Below are 14,727 nucleotides of genomic sequence, written 5' to 3'. Positions count from 1 at the left end.
ATGAGTGCATTTCTTATCAAACATTGTAGCCTCCTCCTTTGTTTCCCCTTCCCATCCCTTCCCATCCTCCCCCCCCCCCCCCCCCCCCGCACCAAAGTTGTAAAGTTCATTTTTCGACATAAGGACTTGTACATCTCATTGTTGTAATGGGTCCACCTGTATCCCTATTTAAACTTTCTAAATTCTTATGCTGGGCCAACCACAGGACCTACCAGTAAAGGTCCTTCCTTGGTAGTCCAATACTGGCCTTATTGCTGAAGAGGAACTGAACAGAAGTTCAGTTAAGGCCAGGGACTGCCTGCATTTGAAATAAAAATACCTTTCAGTTTCTCAGAGATTTACTTTGTTTCTGCTCTTACTGGACCTGATAAGCCAGGTTAGTGTGGTCCAAGGCATACCACACACTTCTCAGAATCAGAAGTTTGGGGCTTCTTTGACCAGGGGATATGGAGAAGCAGGAGGAGTCCCTACTAGAATAAAGAAAGTAGATAAATAAGTAAAGAAACCATGAAACTGTGATAATGAAATATTACTCATCTTCAAAAATGGACGAGAATCTGGAGGATAGGAGACTTAACTAAAATAAACCAGACATAGAAAAAATACTGTATAATCTCCCTGAAATGGAGCCTTTTTTTTTCTTTTAAGGGAAAGAATAAAACCCAATACCAGACATGGAGAGAGGAAAAGGAAATAGGGATATATAAGTGTAAAATCTATAAACAAGCAGGCAGCTATTGTACAATGGAGGATAGACTTGCTGATAATGAATTTGGCTTCTAGTATAGCTTTGTGGCACAGTGCTTGCCTAGCATGAGCAAAGCCCCAGGTCCCAACTCCAGCATACTAAATTATAAGATAGCAACAATAATAAAATAATGTTTCATACTCAGGACTTTTGATAAATGAGTAGATTATAGCTGCTCCTGACACAGGGGAGGGGGAAGTATGAATCATACTGTGAGATGATTGACATATCCGTTTGCTCCATTATAGTAATCACTCCATTATCTATGTTTATTTTATAATAACGTTGCATACCTTAAGTGTTCCCAATAAAGCTGACTTATGGGGAAAAAGAGAGCAGGAGGGATATGAACAAGATGCCTAAGCTGGGCCAAGTCTGCCATCTGACAAGAGGGAAGCAGCCAGCAAGGCCTGGCATCTTTTTCCTCCTGTCTAGAACAAGCTATGGGACCATTTGACCAGAGTTCCTGAATCTCACCTATGAGCTCATCTCCAAGAAGAGCTGGTGGGAGCTGGGAGCGATGCTGTCTTTCAAACCCAGGCAGTCTATGATCCTGAGGAAACAGGTGATCTCTCAGAAGGACCCAGGGAAACTACTGCAGGCTGAGCTACACAAGTGTCTGGACCCTCCCAGACAGAGTACATAACATGATCTGAAAGACAAAACCAATTTGTAAAGGAAGTTCGAAGACAAAAATGGAGGAAAAGAAAACTTAGCTAGGAGGACCAAAAGGTAGATAGTCACACAAAAATGTTCATCATAGGGTTATATTGTGAAAGTTAATGTTGAAGGGGATCATAATGAAATGCCAGACAATTTAAAAGCGCCTATGAAGAAAATAAATGAGATTCAAAACAAGTGCTGAAATGAACAAGCAGAAGCCTGAGCCAACCAAATCTAGAGAAAAGCCTACAAGTTACAGACCATACTTCCTTCCTTCCTTCTTTCTTTCTTTCTTTCTTTCTTTCTTTCTTTCTTTCTTTCTTTCTTTCTTTCTTTCTTTCTTTCTCTCTTTCTTTCTCTCTCTCTTTCTCTCTCTCTTTCTTTCTCTCTCTTTCTTTCTCTCTTTCTTTCTCTCTTTCTTTCTTTCTTTCTTTCTTTTTCTTTTTTTTTGAAATAGGGTCTCACTAGGTAGCCCAATTCCTGAATGCTAAGATTCTTGGCAGCCATGTACCACTGTGCCTGGTTAATGACTGACTGTTTTAAGATCCAAATGAGCATGCAAAAGTTAAAACAAGACTAGGAATTGGAAATGAAATAAAAATAGTTCTTCAGAATGATAAAATAAAAAATCAGATGAAATTGCACCAGCTCCCACTCCCACCTCCCCCACAGCATGTACTAGAGTCATCACGAGCAGTGAGGGAAAGGGAAATTAAAATAGGGGAAGAAGTAAGGAGCCTACAGATTCTACAGAGTGTTGAGGAGGGCGGTAGAAAGTGTAGACAAGTGTGTAGGGGCTGATCTCTGTGCAGAATGCATGCAGAGTGGCAGTGACAAGGGAAGAAAAGGCCATAAATACAATGTAAGAAGTCCATGGACCAGGTATTCAAGTCCCTCTGGAGTGGGCAAGGATTTATGGAATTACGTCCTAGGTCTCTGGTGTAGACCCCTGACATTCAGAGTTGATAACTAGATGGGTAATGGGTTTATTTTATTAAATTCTAAGAGGCTATCAGTACACACACACACACATGTGCACACATGTGCGTCTAGGACTGTGGGTATACATGTTTGTTATTTGTTATTATGAAGTTAATTGGGAACCCTAGTTTCTCTTGAACTGTTTATTTTGTCTCTTCTCCACCCACTTATTTAGAAGATGTTTCTTTTATTTATATCATTAGATGTCAACTTAAAGTACATATTCTAGAGTTTACAACCTTTGTTCTCCTTAACAAGGGTCTTAGAATCTCCCCCATTTTAAGACAACATTTAAAAAATATTGTAAAGATGATGTATAGAGGGATTACAATTACATAAGTCAATTAATAAGTATGTTTCCTTTTGAACAGTGTCACCTACTCCCTAGCTCTCTACCAGTTTCTCCCTCCTCACCCCAAGTTGTATAGTTCATTTCCAACATAGTGTCTAGTAAATATCATTGCTGAATTAGGTTCATCCTTTGTCTCTCCATTTCCGTACTTCCCCTTCCCCTCCCCGAATCAGATAGACTTATATACAAGATGACTTTTTGTTAGCATCATTAATAGTACAATTGGGATTCATTGTGATAATTCTATAGATTTCACTCCTTTGTTCTCTTAATTCCTTCACCACTTTGCAAACAGGACTCCTTTTTGTTCAATATTTTATTCCTTCTATTTTTTGTACTACTAGAATTCATCACTATTACTATTATGTTTTATCATCAAAGCTTCTTAAAAATTGCCTAGAGTTAACTTCCTTTTCATCCTACCTCTGATTTTTTTCTTTCTGTGATCAATTTTCTTTTCTCTGAGCAACATCCTTAAGTAGTCCTTCTAAGGACAGTCACTTAGTGACTTATTCTCTCCAAGGTTGGACAAAGTCTTTTCATTTTAATTTGTGAAGGCAATAGTGATAAGATCCTAGGCTTAAAGTATCTTCTCTGAACCTTGAAGTTATTTTTTCATTTTTCTTATGGTTTTGTTGTTGGGAAATCTCTTAGTTTGCCAGTTACCTATAGGAATCCTAAATTTTTCCTCTGGTTATGACCATCTTTTGTGTGATGAGCACGGGTATGGAAAGCCTTCCTTTACCTGGAGTTATGTAAGTGAATTTTTAAACACGTACAACATTAATTCTGATAAATGCTCAGATACCTTTGGGCATTGACCTTTCCTCATTCTCCCTCATTGTTCTCTCATCCTAGAATCTTGTCCTTTCAGAATTTCTATTAATAAATTGAGGGACATTCTCATTTTTCTTACCCAACTTTTTAATATACTGTTCATATTTTCCATCTTGCCCTGAATCTGTGATGCATCCTCCATCTCCTATCTCACTTCACTAATTCCCTTATCAGCTATTTCTAGCTTGTTTCTTATTGCCATATTTTAAATTAAACATTTACTTTTATTTGACGAAATTCTAATTTGTTTGGTCCCTCTTAATGGCATTGTTTTGAACTCACCTAGATTTGCTTTTCTTGTCTTCCCTAAATGTCTTAAAAAGAGACACATTTCATATAATCTCTGAAGCTCATGGAAGGCTCCTCTCTCTGTTGACTCATGCTCAGAATGGACTGTTCCTTGGTAAATCATAGAAGTTTGAATTATGATTTCTCTCAGTGAGACTGTAATTGATGGTCCCCGGAAGCAACGATTTATCTGACAAGTTCTTCTAGGAATCACTTACTCAAGACCACTTTTTATGAGTTCCTTAGTATAGAAATTTTCCAAATATAGTAGAATTTCCTGTGCAAATACTAGCATTATCAGGTTCATAGCCATATGAGGTGGAGTTACTAGCTTCCCCAGGCTAAGTCAGGTGGACTATTCTTGTTTTCCCCTCATTGAACACATGGGCAGTGCCATTTTAGTTTGCATTTTCATTGGATGTATGCTCTGAGGTCTCCGTGTCCATGTAGGTTCCTCCCCCCTCCTATTTACTGTCTCCTTTTTTCTTCAAAGCTGAGACAACCCCAACCTGCCTACTAGAACTGTCCTCTTCTCTCCCCAAGGATGCAATTACATACAATTGGCTTTAAGCCTTGGTGTTTCCCTTCCCTCATCAGATTTTCCCCCTTGAAGATTTTCCTTGCTTGCTTTTGCCTTCAGTGATGCCTTTAAAGACATTTGTGCCATATTATGCAGCACATGTAGATGTTTTGTTGTGGGAGGGTTTCCAAAGCATTTAGTTTGGCACAGTGTTTTAAAGCTGATTTCTCCTGAGAAATGTGAAGATCTGGCAGCTCTAGGTCTGTGTTTCATCAGGACTGAAATAGGTTGGAAACTTGGTTGGGAGCATGTGCTCTCTTCTTAGTCTGTAATTCTTACCCTTGAGTTGTCACATATGATTGGCCTACTTTTCTATGCCTTTGAGGCCCATAGCCATTAAGAGCAGAAAACAATGAAATGAAATTGGATGAATTTAGCTGCTCTGCAGTCAGTAGGTGGACTGTGTGGGACCTTGTCAGTAGGCAGAGGAAGACTTAAGGGCAGGGACCTTGTAAATGATTCTTAGGAGATATATTGAGTAGGTAGTAACTCTAGGCCTGTAGAACAGCATACAGAGTTCAGCCATTGCCTATCTTTGTTGGTCATCTCTGCTTAGGAAGTGAAGGACCAAACAAACATGGGCCCTGCTATATTGGTAAGAAGCAGACTTCTAGCCATTTTGTAGCTGCAGGGATTTCCCTGTGCAGAAACAGTTTACAGGGATCATTTATGTCCTGTTGGATCATTGTATCATCAGTCAAGGTGATTTTCCACTTTCTCACTTCATAGGGCTTAATTAATCTTTCAGGGAAATGTTTTTGTCTGAAAGAAAATCTTTCATTTCAGAAGAAAACTTCAATTTCTATGAAGCTCCAGGCAGCAAGTGATCCCTGGTAGCTGACTGGCTGGCCCTGCCCATATCTGAAATCCTGGCTTCATGCCGAGTTCTGATTCACCCCTGCCTTACTGCTCTCAGAGATATGACTCATCTCTGTTTTTCTGTGCTGCTCCAGCATTGAGCATACCTCTCAGCTCTGTTTTCACTCTTTATAGTACAGTGCACAAGGGAATTCAGGAATCTACTTCTGAAGAAGCCAGTTCCTGTCCATTGGCAATTTCTGTGATGAAATGAAGAAGGCAGCCTGGGGATCAGCCACGTGGACCAGGCCCATTCCAGTCTCACATTTGTACTCCCAGCAGATTGAGACTGGCTCCCCAAGTTCCCTGATCCATGTGCTTTTTTCCATGAGTGTCCCTTGGCCTTCCTGGGGTCTTTGAAGCGCACCACAGGCTGGTAGAGGATAACTAAAAAAAAATAAAAAAGATTTTGGAATGGATGAGATATTAGCATAGGAGAATTAGATTGAAACGTGACTCATTTTCTTATCAGTCAGAACTCAGAGGAACTAATTTCACCTACTGATTTTTTTATGTTGCTCAGACTGAGCTGGGCCTATATTTTCCATGTGAAGTCCAAGAAGCAGCCTAAGAATTCATTATATTAATTAGAAAATGGTTGTAGTCCTAGTCCATGAGGTTGCGTATTCACTTGTGAATCTTGGTAATAAAGAAAATGTATTTTTATATTGAATGAGAGCCTGGTTATAGGAAAAGTGCAGAAGAGTAACGATTCATATTTTTATGCTCATGATTTATGATTTATGAGGTTTAAGAAAAACTCATGGCACAGGAAAAAGCAAATCACTATTATTTGTTTTTGTGGTTACTCTTGAGACTGCATCCTATTTTGGGGATGTTTGGAATTGAACCCACGGCCCCTCTCTCTCTCTCTCTCTCTCTCTCTCTCTCTCTCTCTCTCTCATACACACACACACACACACACACACACACACACACACTCTAACCACCCTTGCCAACACCTCCAGCCTCCCCCGTACCTAGGTCTGCTGACATAGGAACAATGAGCTGGCCTTATTCTCACCTGTGCAACACGTCTTTGAACCTGGAAAGATAAGAAACACATTATTCTTATAACTTTCTTTTTACCTTTTTCCATGAAGTGGATGCTAATAACAGCCAATCCATATCTCAGGTCTGTACTCTGTCTCTCCTGCTGATACCTAGTGTGGCAGCCATGTGTCCCTGTTCATGTTCTGATAAGTTAGACTCCTCATAGAATTGGGTCTACTGGAAACCCTTTCTGTGCAGAGGGTTTCTCTTTCTCACTTTGCCTCTCTCTCTTACACACACACACACACACACACACACACACACACAGCCCTTTCCACCATCACAAAAACACAGAATAAGAGAGCTGCAGAGAAACCCTACCACTGCAGACTGACCCAGCTGAAGAGGTATTACAGTCTTTTTTTCTTATTATTAATTTCTCTTTAACGTTTCCTTTCTCTTATTCTCTGATGCACAATCTTTTCACATGTTGACATTTCTAAGATTCTTAAATAAGGGTGGAGCTTATGATCAGTGGCTCTCACACTTGAAGAAACATTGTAGTTTTCCTTTGAGTATGTTTTCATACACGTGGGGAATCTAAATGAATATTGAGATAGGCATAAAACAGTGATATGAAGCATTATGGGGTTTAACACATAAAAATTTGTGTTTCTCAACTGCCCAATAAATAAGTGGGCTAACAACTTTAAGAGAAACTTCTCTGAAGAAGAAAGAAGGATGGCCAATAGACACATGAAGAAATGCTCAACCTCCTTAGCCATAAAAGAAATGCAAATCAAAACAACATTGAGATACCACCTCACCTCAGTTAGAATGGCTATAATCAAGAGCTCTAATAACAACAGATGCTGGAGGGGATATGGACAGAAGGGAACCCTATTGCATTGTTGGTGGGAATGTAAATTTGTTCAACCACTTTGGAAAGTAGTATGGAGGTTCCTCAAAAGACTCCACATAGAGCTCCCCTATGACCCAGCAATCCCACTTTTAGACACAAACAAGACCATACTAAAGCTACCAGCACAACTATGTTTATTGCAGCATTATTTACCATAGCTAAGATATAGAACCAACCCAGATGCCCCTCAGTAGATGAATGGATCAAGAAAATGTGGTCTGTATACACAATGGAATTCTATGCCTCCATCAGAAAGAATGACATTGTCCCATTTGTTAGGAAATGGAAAGACTTGGAAAAAATTATATTAAGTGTAGTAAGCCAGGCCCAAAGAAACATAGGTCCCATGGTTTCCCTTATTTGTAAGAACTAGTATACGCCTGAGACAAGCAGAAAAGGTCAGATAAGTTGATGTTAGGTGAAATGAAACATAAGTATTCAAATATTTTTCTTTTTCTTGCTATTGTTTCTAACATATTTATAAGATGATTTCTTTGTTGCTTTTTATGTCCCTCCCCCACACTATAATGCCTGCTTTCATTGTATTTGATGTTAGTATAATTTGTGGATGGGAAAGGCTAAAACAAACTGTTTAAATAGGGATACAAGTGGACCCATTGCAACAATGAGATGTACAAGTCATTATGTTGAAAAACGAACTTTACAACTTTGGCCAGGTGTGGGGGCGGGGGGAGGGGTAGAGATGGGAAGGGATGGAAAGGGGAAACAAAGGAGGCAACAATGCTTGATAAGAAATGTACTCATTATCTTGCCCATGTAATTGTAACCCCTCTGTATGGTATTTTCACAATAAAGAAATAAAAAATAAAAAATAAACCTTATAATAATCTTTCAAAAAAGATATATTACATATAAATATAAAAAATATAAATATAAAAAGATTACATATATGTACATAATATAAATTAATATATATAATATAGATTACATATAATATATGTACATAATGTAAATACTGTAACTCATATATTCATAATATGTATAATATACTTAATTTCTATTATATTTCATTAACATTCAGTAGTTGTAAAAAGGAGTTACCATTCAACAAACCAGTTTATAAGTACAATACATCTTACTCAGTATCACCCCTTTCATCATTTACCCTCATTCCTCCCAACTCACCCCTCCCCTCAATTTTCCTAGTTTCATAGGACATTTATTGAATATGACTGCATTCTCCCCCTTTTTCTCTTCACTTGTTGTTTATGTGTAATTTTTGGTATTAAGGCAACAATGCTTGATAAGAAATGTACTGGTTATCTTGCCCATGTAATTGTAACCCCTCTGTATGGTATTTTCACAATAAATAAAAATAAACTAAAAGGATCAAATCCATATAATAGGTAAGCATGATACCATGTGGCTACACCCTAACCCTTCATATGTAACCTAAAATAAGGATAACAGTAATACTAAGGTAAGATATTCTAATCAGAATTTATGGGCTTTCAAGTTCCTGCATGTTCCAAAAAACATTAAAAGGTCTAATTTGCATATATCTGAATACATTGAGTGGTACCAGATATTAGGCTTGAATACTAGTTTCAGGATATTATGGTAAATATACTCAACATGAAATTTACCATTTTAATCACTTTTAAATATACAGTTCAGTGTTATTAAATGCATTCATATTATATGCAATCATCTAACCATCATCTTTAGAACCTTTCCAAGCTACAACTTTGAAGCTATTAAAACACAACTTGTCAGCTCCTTGCAATCCACAATCCCGGATCTGTCTCTATGAATTTGATGACTCTAGCTGCCTTGTTTAAGTAGAATCATATGCAGTAGTATTGGTGATTTTGTGGCTGACTCTCCTAATTAAGGAGAATATCCTTCGGGTACATGTATGTTGTAGCATATCTTCTTAAGGATGAATAAATATCCTTTTGTAGTGGGTGGCTTATTTTGTTCACCCATTTGTCTGCCATTGACATCTGGATCTTTCTGCTTCTTGATCACTGTATCTAATGTCGCTGTGTACTTTGGTGTCCACAAATATCTCCTAGTGTCTCTTTTTCAATAAGTTGCCTCGCTTATGCCCAACAATGGAGTCACCAGATCATTTGGTAATTGTTCATTTGGTTTTGAGACACCTCCATGGTGTTGAACATCAGTTGTTCCATGTTACTTTTTTCCTCAACAATGAGAGGAGGCCCCGTTTTTCTTAATTTTGTGTGTGTTTTGTCTAGAATGATAACAGCATATTTTAAAAATAAAGTAGGAAACAAAAATAGTCATGAAAATTCTGAGCATCTCCCTGGGCTCCCAGCAATGCATTCCATATTTCAAATCTACTTCTCAGGGCAACTCCCATTTCCTTTTCTCTGGACAATTACCTCTTCACCTGAACTGCTGTGTTCATTAGGTACTTCTTTGTCATTTTATTTGTGTGTGTGTGTGTGTGTGTGTGTGTGTGTGTGTGTGTGTGTGTGTGTGCGTGTGTGTGTGTGCCAGTGCCAGTACTGGAGCTTAGCATTTTTTGCTCAAGGCAAATGTTCTACCACTTGAGTCTCACCAACTCTGCTGCCTGGGCTGTCTTCAAACTGTGATCTCAGTCTCCTGAGTAGCTAGGATTACAGGCCTGAGCTACCAGCACCTGACCATACAGGTAATTTTTGATCAGTTGCCTTCAGATTCTAAATGGAGAACGCTTTAATGGGTAGCTTGCTGAAGGGCTTTTAGTTCACTTACATTAATGCCAATCTCTTTTCCCCCCTCAACTTTTCAAGGTTATATTTTTTTGTGGGGAGGGGATGTTGGTCATGGGACTTGAACTCTAGGCCTGGGCACTGTCCCTCAGCTCTTCAGCTCAAGACTAGTGCTCTACCAGTAGCCACTTCCAGTTTTCTGGTGGTTTATTGGAGATAAGAATCTCACAGACTTTCCTGCCCGGGCTGGCTTTGAACTGCAATCCTCAGATCTCAGCCTCCTGAATAGCTAGGATTATAGGCATGAGCCCCTGTTTGAGTCCTTAGTTATTGTCCTATCTTCAAATGGACATAAATCCCCACCTCCTAAATCCCTGTTGTGGGGACCTGTGGTGAGCACACATCTTGTCCTCCTCTTCTTCCCATGTGCTGCCTATGTATCCTTGCTTTTCTTTAGAATGTGGCCAACAGGAATGAGATGCTAAGTGTGAAAATTAGCATGGAAACGTACAGGTGGCAAACTTCTTAGTACTGAGGCCTCAGTTTCTAAACAAGACAATCATTGTAAAGGTTTGGGCTTCCTGTAAATAAGGATGATGATGGTGATAATAATGACCACAATGATGGACTAATGAACTTTAAAATCTAGTTTTTCAATTATGTTTAACCTCCATATAGTTTCCAAGAAATATTAAATGCTTACTATGATTCTATAAACATTATCACTGTGAAACCAAGAAGCCAAGTTGTGGTAATAAAATAATATTACCTATTACCCAGAATAATAACCTCTATTGGAAAAAGGAAAATATATTCTGTATTTTTTAAAATTCCCAAACTGCTCACAATAATGAGACATTTGTTTTCACTTGCATTTAACTTGTGTCTGTGTGGGAAGGGGAAAAGCGGGGAGGGAGGAATTCTGGAGTTTCTTTTTTTTTTTATTTTATTATTTTTTTTTGGTCCGGTTGTGGGGCCTGAACTCTGGGCCTGGGCGCTGTCCCTCAGCTCTTCAGCTCAAGGCTAGCACTCTACCACTTGAGCCACAGCATCACTTCCGGCTTTTTTCTTTTTGCTTATGTGGTGCTGAGGAATGGAACCCAGGGCCTCAGGCATGCAAGGCAAGCGCTCTACCACTGAGCCACCTTCCCGGCCCCATTGCTTTTTTCCCCAGAGAAACAGCATTATTAGTATCTTCCAGCCTTGTCTGTGCTCCATCATTCTGATTTACAAGGAAAGTCTTTTCGAACTTCACTGATGTTTATTATAAAGGGGAAGATAGCCACTGGATGGTCACCATGTAGAGATTGCTTTCTATTCATATCTTGAGCATTTCCATCTCCCTCTTATCCCTAAAAACTCACATCCTTGGGTTTCACTGTCATTTTCTTTCCTGAAGTGAATCTGTAAGGGAATTACTTAGAGAGAGTGTGTGTGACATAAATTTCTGATTCTTAATACTATGTATTGTTATTGTTTCACTTTCATCTAAAACTGGGTTTGCCCAGTTTTAGATGATTGCTCAGTTTGGTATATAACCTAAAAGGTTTTTCCCTGACCTTGAATGAATTGCCCACTGTCTTTGAAGCCCGCATGGTGTTAAGTGTAAAGTACAATGCCAACATGGTTGCTTAGGTCCTATGACTTCCATCCTTCAAGCCGGAGTTCAGGGCCGCAGCTGCCACCCCCTTCCCTCCCTCTAGCCATTGATTGAACTCATCATCGGTTCTCGTGGCACTTTAAAACCTTTATTTTGTTAAGGATTTCTCCACATTTTAGCTTTTGTTAATATCTGTGCAAATCTTTCACTTATGTTACTCTTTAAAAAATATCTTTAAGTAGTTGTAAAAGGTTTCAATTCAGCATATCAGCTTCTGAGTACAATGTATCTTCATCAGTGGCACCTCTTCCATAGTTTTTTCCTCCCTTCCTGGGAGGGAGGGGGGAAGAATAATGTGTGCCAAATCCTCTACCTCATGACTTGTGGTTAGAAGCATGGCTCCCTATCTCATTTGCAAAGGGAAACTTTTGCTTTTGTTGATTCTCCATGCTCCCTTTTCGAATTCAATTGCTTTTGCCTTTTTAAAAAATCACCTGTCATAGAGTCTTAATATGTTTTTTAAAAATTGTTTAAGAAAATGGAGACCCACAAAGCTAAAGGAAATTGTGCAAATTTTAAAGGCATTAATAGTCTGAATCTGCAAGTTTTCTTATTTCCAGAATCACATCATATCTGTTATACTTCTCTGAGCATTACTAAATAGGATTTAGAATTTCTATAAACTCTGTCCCAGTGGTGCTATGAAAAATCCGCACACTCCAACAGAATTTTGAATTGGCTTTGAGAGCAGGATGCAACAAACCACCAAAAGAGATACATACCATGATGCATTTTGCAATTGTAATGTGCCATCTAAATGCTAAATAATTATAACTAGTATGGTTTTGAATGCCTCATTTACCATCTCTTCCTCCAAACAGCAGGCTTTTCTATGTGTTTGTTCTAAAGGCAAATTGTAATTGTTTTAGTGACATGTGCACACAGCTTTTTCTCTCTCAACACTTGGGCCCTGCCAGGAAACACTATCATTGGCTTAGCAGGAGAGGAAACACTGCTATTTACACAAAAGGTTTCTTAACCCTGTTGGGGCTTAGGGAAGACTCAACACCTGGTGCTCTCCTTATGCTTTTCCTAATTGAGCTCTTATGAGTGGGAATTAGAAGTGTTGGAAGCAGGCAATGCCTGCCACATACCCCAAGCACCCTGGCTCAACTAATCTGCAGCTAGTTTAATTTTCTTCTTCAGTTGCATGGATTACTTTCCACCATTCACCTTCTACTTGAAGAAGCTGCTGCAGTTTTTGAACTAAGTGTGACTACTGTGCACAAACTATTTTGCATCTAAGATTCCTCTCAGCCACGGAGCTGAATATTAGATACTACTTTGTAAGGTTCCTTCCACTCCACACCTAAAACAAATCATAAACCCAACAATGTAGACCTTTTAGTCTCTGTGGAGGGTGTGTAAAGCAGCAGGAGGGAGTTGGTGAGGAAGAGGTAGAGTGGGAAAAATAGCTGTTTTAAAATCTCGAATTATTGAGAGGCACAAAAGGAAAAGTAATTTGAGAGAGTTTGGGTAATTCACACTTCCTTATTCATGCATTTGTTTGAAAACAACAATAACTACAACAGCTATACATGCAACCCTGATTCTCAACACTTTTTTTCTAGTTATTTCCTCACAATAAAAAAAAATCTGTTAGACATTAGAGACAAGTTTGAGAAAAATACAACCTGTAGTCCATAGTCCTAATTCCGGTATGGATGGATCCATGTATAATGACAACATATTCACAGTACATATTTGCCCCTGGCGAAGGCTGGGATTCTCTACAAAGGGTGTACTTTACATAGTTTACAAGGAAACAGAGCATAACACTGCTCAGATCTTGCATTTGGTGGTGAGGACGAAAACCAGGCTTCAGCACAGGCTGCCTTATTGGAGGGCGCTCAGCTATTCCTCTTGCTGACTTTCAGTTTGCATTTCAATCAGCCACTGTTATATTTAAGGCCCTGTAGATTCTAAAAGGTATGGCATGGCTGCAGATCCAGGCTGAATCCTACTGGCTTCTAGGGGTATTCTTTACTGCAGCAAAGGCTGTGAGCTGGGTTTTCTCCCAGGCTTTAGAGGTCAGAAAAACAAACCATTTTCCAACACATCATGAGGGAATCCATCTTTTAGGGCAGGCTTAATTATCCCACTTCTGAGACTGCTCTGTAGAACCAGAATGCCAATTAATCAATTAGCAATGAGGGATTATTCTCCCGGGAAGTGAGGACACAAACACCATGACCCCACACATTCTCACTCTGTAATCAAGCAGCTTATGAATTTGCAGGAAGAATTAGCTACCTTGCAGGCCTGTTCTGAATTTTCATTGTGAACTGTGTGCATCCATACCAACATGTTGCCCGTCTATCTTTCGGGTCAGGAGGATTTTCATCTCTGCAGGGGCTCCCGCTTGGATATATGAAAGCATATACATGTCCCCTTCTGCAGATCCCAACTATGAAAATAAGGTGATGCTATTCAGTAATGTTTGCAGAGCTCTGAGTTGATGAACACACCAGATGATTTTTTTTGGTTCATATGGGTTGTGATTAACACTTTCCAGAACAGCCTGGTTGGCTCTTAAGAAACTGCTGTATTATTTCCTTTATTTGTTGCAAATCACACAATATTGTAGGCTTGGTAAGTTATAAAGAAAAGCAGTTAATTTGCCTTATGATCTGTCACAAGATTGAGAGACCACATCTGAAAATAGAATTTTTTCTCTGGAAGAGTCCTAACATCATGATATAAGGAATCTATTACATGGCAAGAGACCCTGTGTGTGTGTGTGTGTGTGTGTGTCTGTCTGTCTGTCTCTGTCTCTGTCTCTGTGTGTCTGTCTCTTTTGGAGTCTTCCTCTTGTCATGAAACTATTGTGACTCAATCATGGAGGGTCTTCCCTAATGTCCCTATTAATGCTATTCACTCTTCTAGTCCTCACCTACAAACACAATAGTTCGATGAAATATTCCTCTTGGAATATTTGCATTATGGGGATTAAATTCAGCATGAATTTCAGAGGGGAAAAAGCAAAGGAACCTGAGACAAAGATTTGAGAGAGACCCCAGGAAGCACCAGCTGGCACAGTGAAGTGAAGAGAGACTTGTCCAGTCAGCTGATCTCTAGAGAGCTGGGGAGCAGGCCTTCTGGACGTCTGTGAGAGAGTATGGGATGCTGGCCTTAGAGCTGTTCCCTCCCAGTGACAGAGATGC

General features: G+C 39.2%; 1 protein-coding gene across 1 annotated transcript in view; it reads left to right on the top strand.

Moving 5' to 3' along the window:
- Window positions 1-14,727, top strand: part of Syndig1 (synapse differentiation inducing 1) — a 162,823-nt gene that overhangs the window by 38,332 nt on the left and 109,764 nt on the right. The window contains exon 4 of the mRNA XM_013027065.1: window positions 14,151-14,155. The gene's annotated coding sequence lies outside the window, so the exon portion shown is untranslated. The remainder of the gene's footprint in view (window positions 1-14,150; window positions 14,156-14,727) is intronic.

This window comes from Dipodomys ordii, unplaced genomic scaffold (genome assembly GCF_000151885.1).
Source record: "Dipodomys ordii isolate 6190 unplaced genomic scaffold, Dord_2.0 Scaffold99, whole genome shotgun sequence".
NCBI lineage: Eukaryota > Metazoa > Chordata > Mammalia > Rodentia > Heteromyidae > Dipodomys > Dipodomys ordii.
The sequence above is the reverse complement of the archived record's forward strand: the minus strand, read 5'-3'. Positions and strand labels throughout refer to the sequence as shown.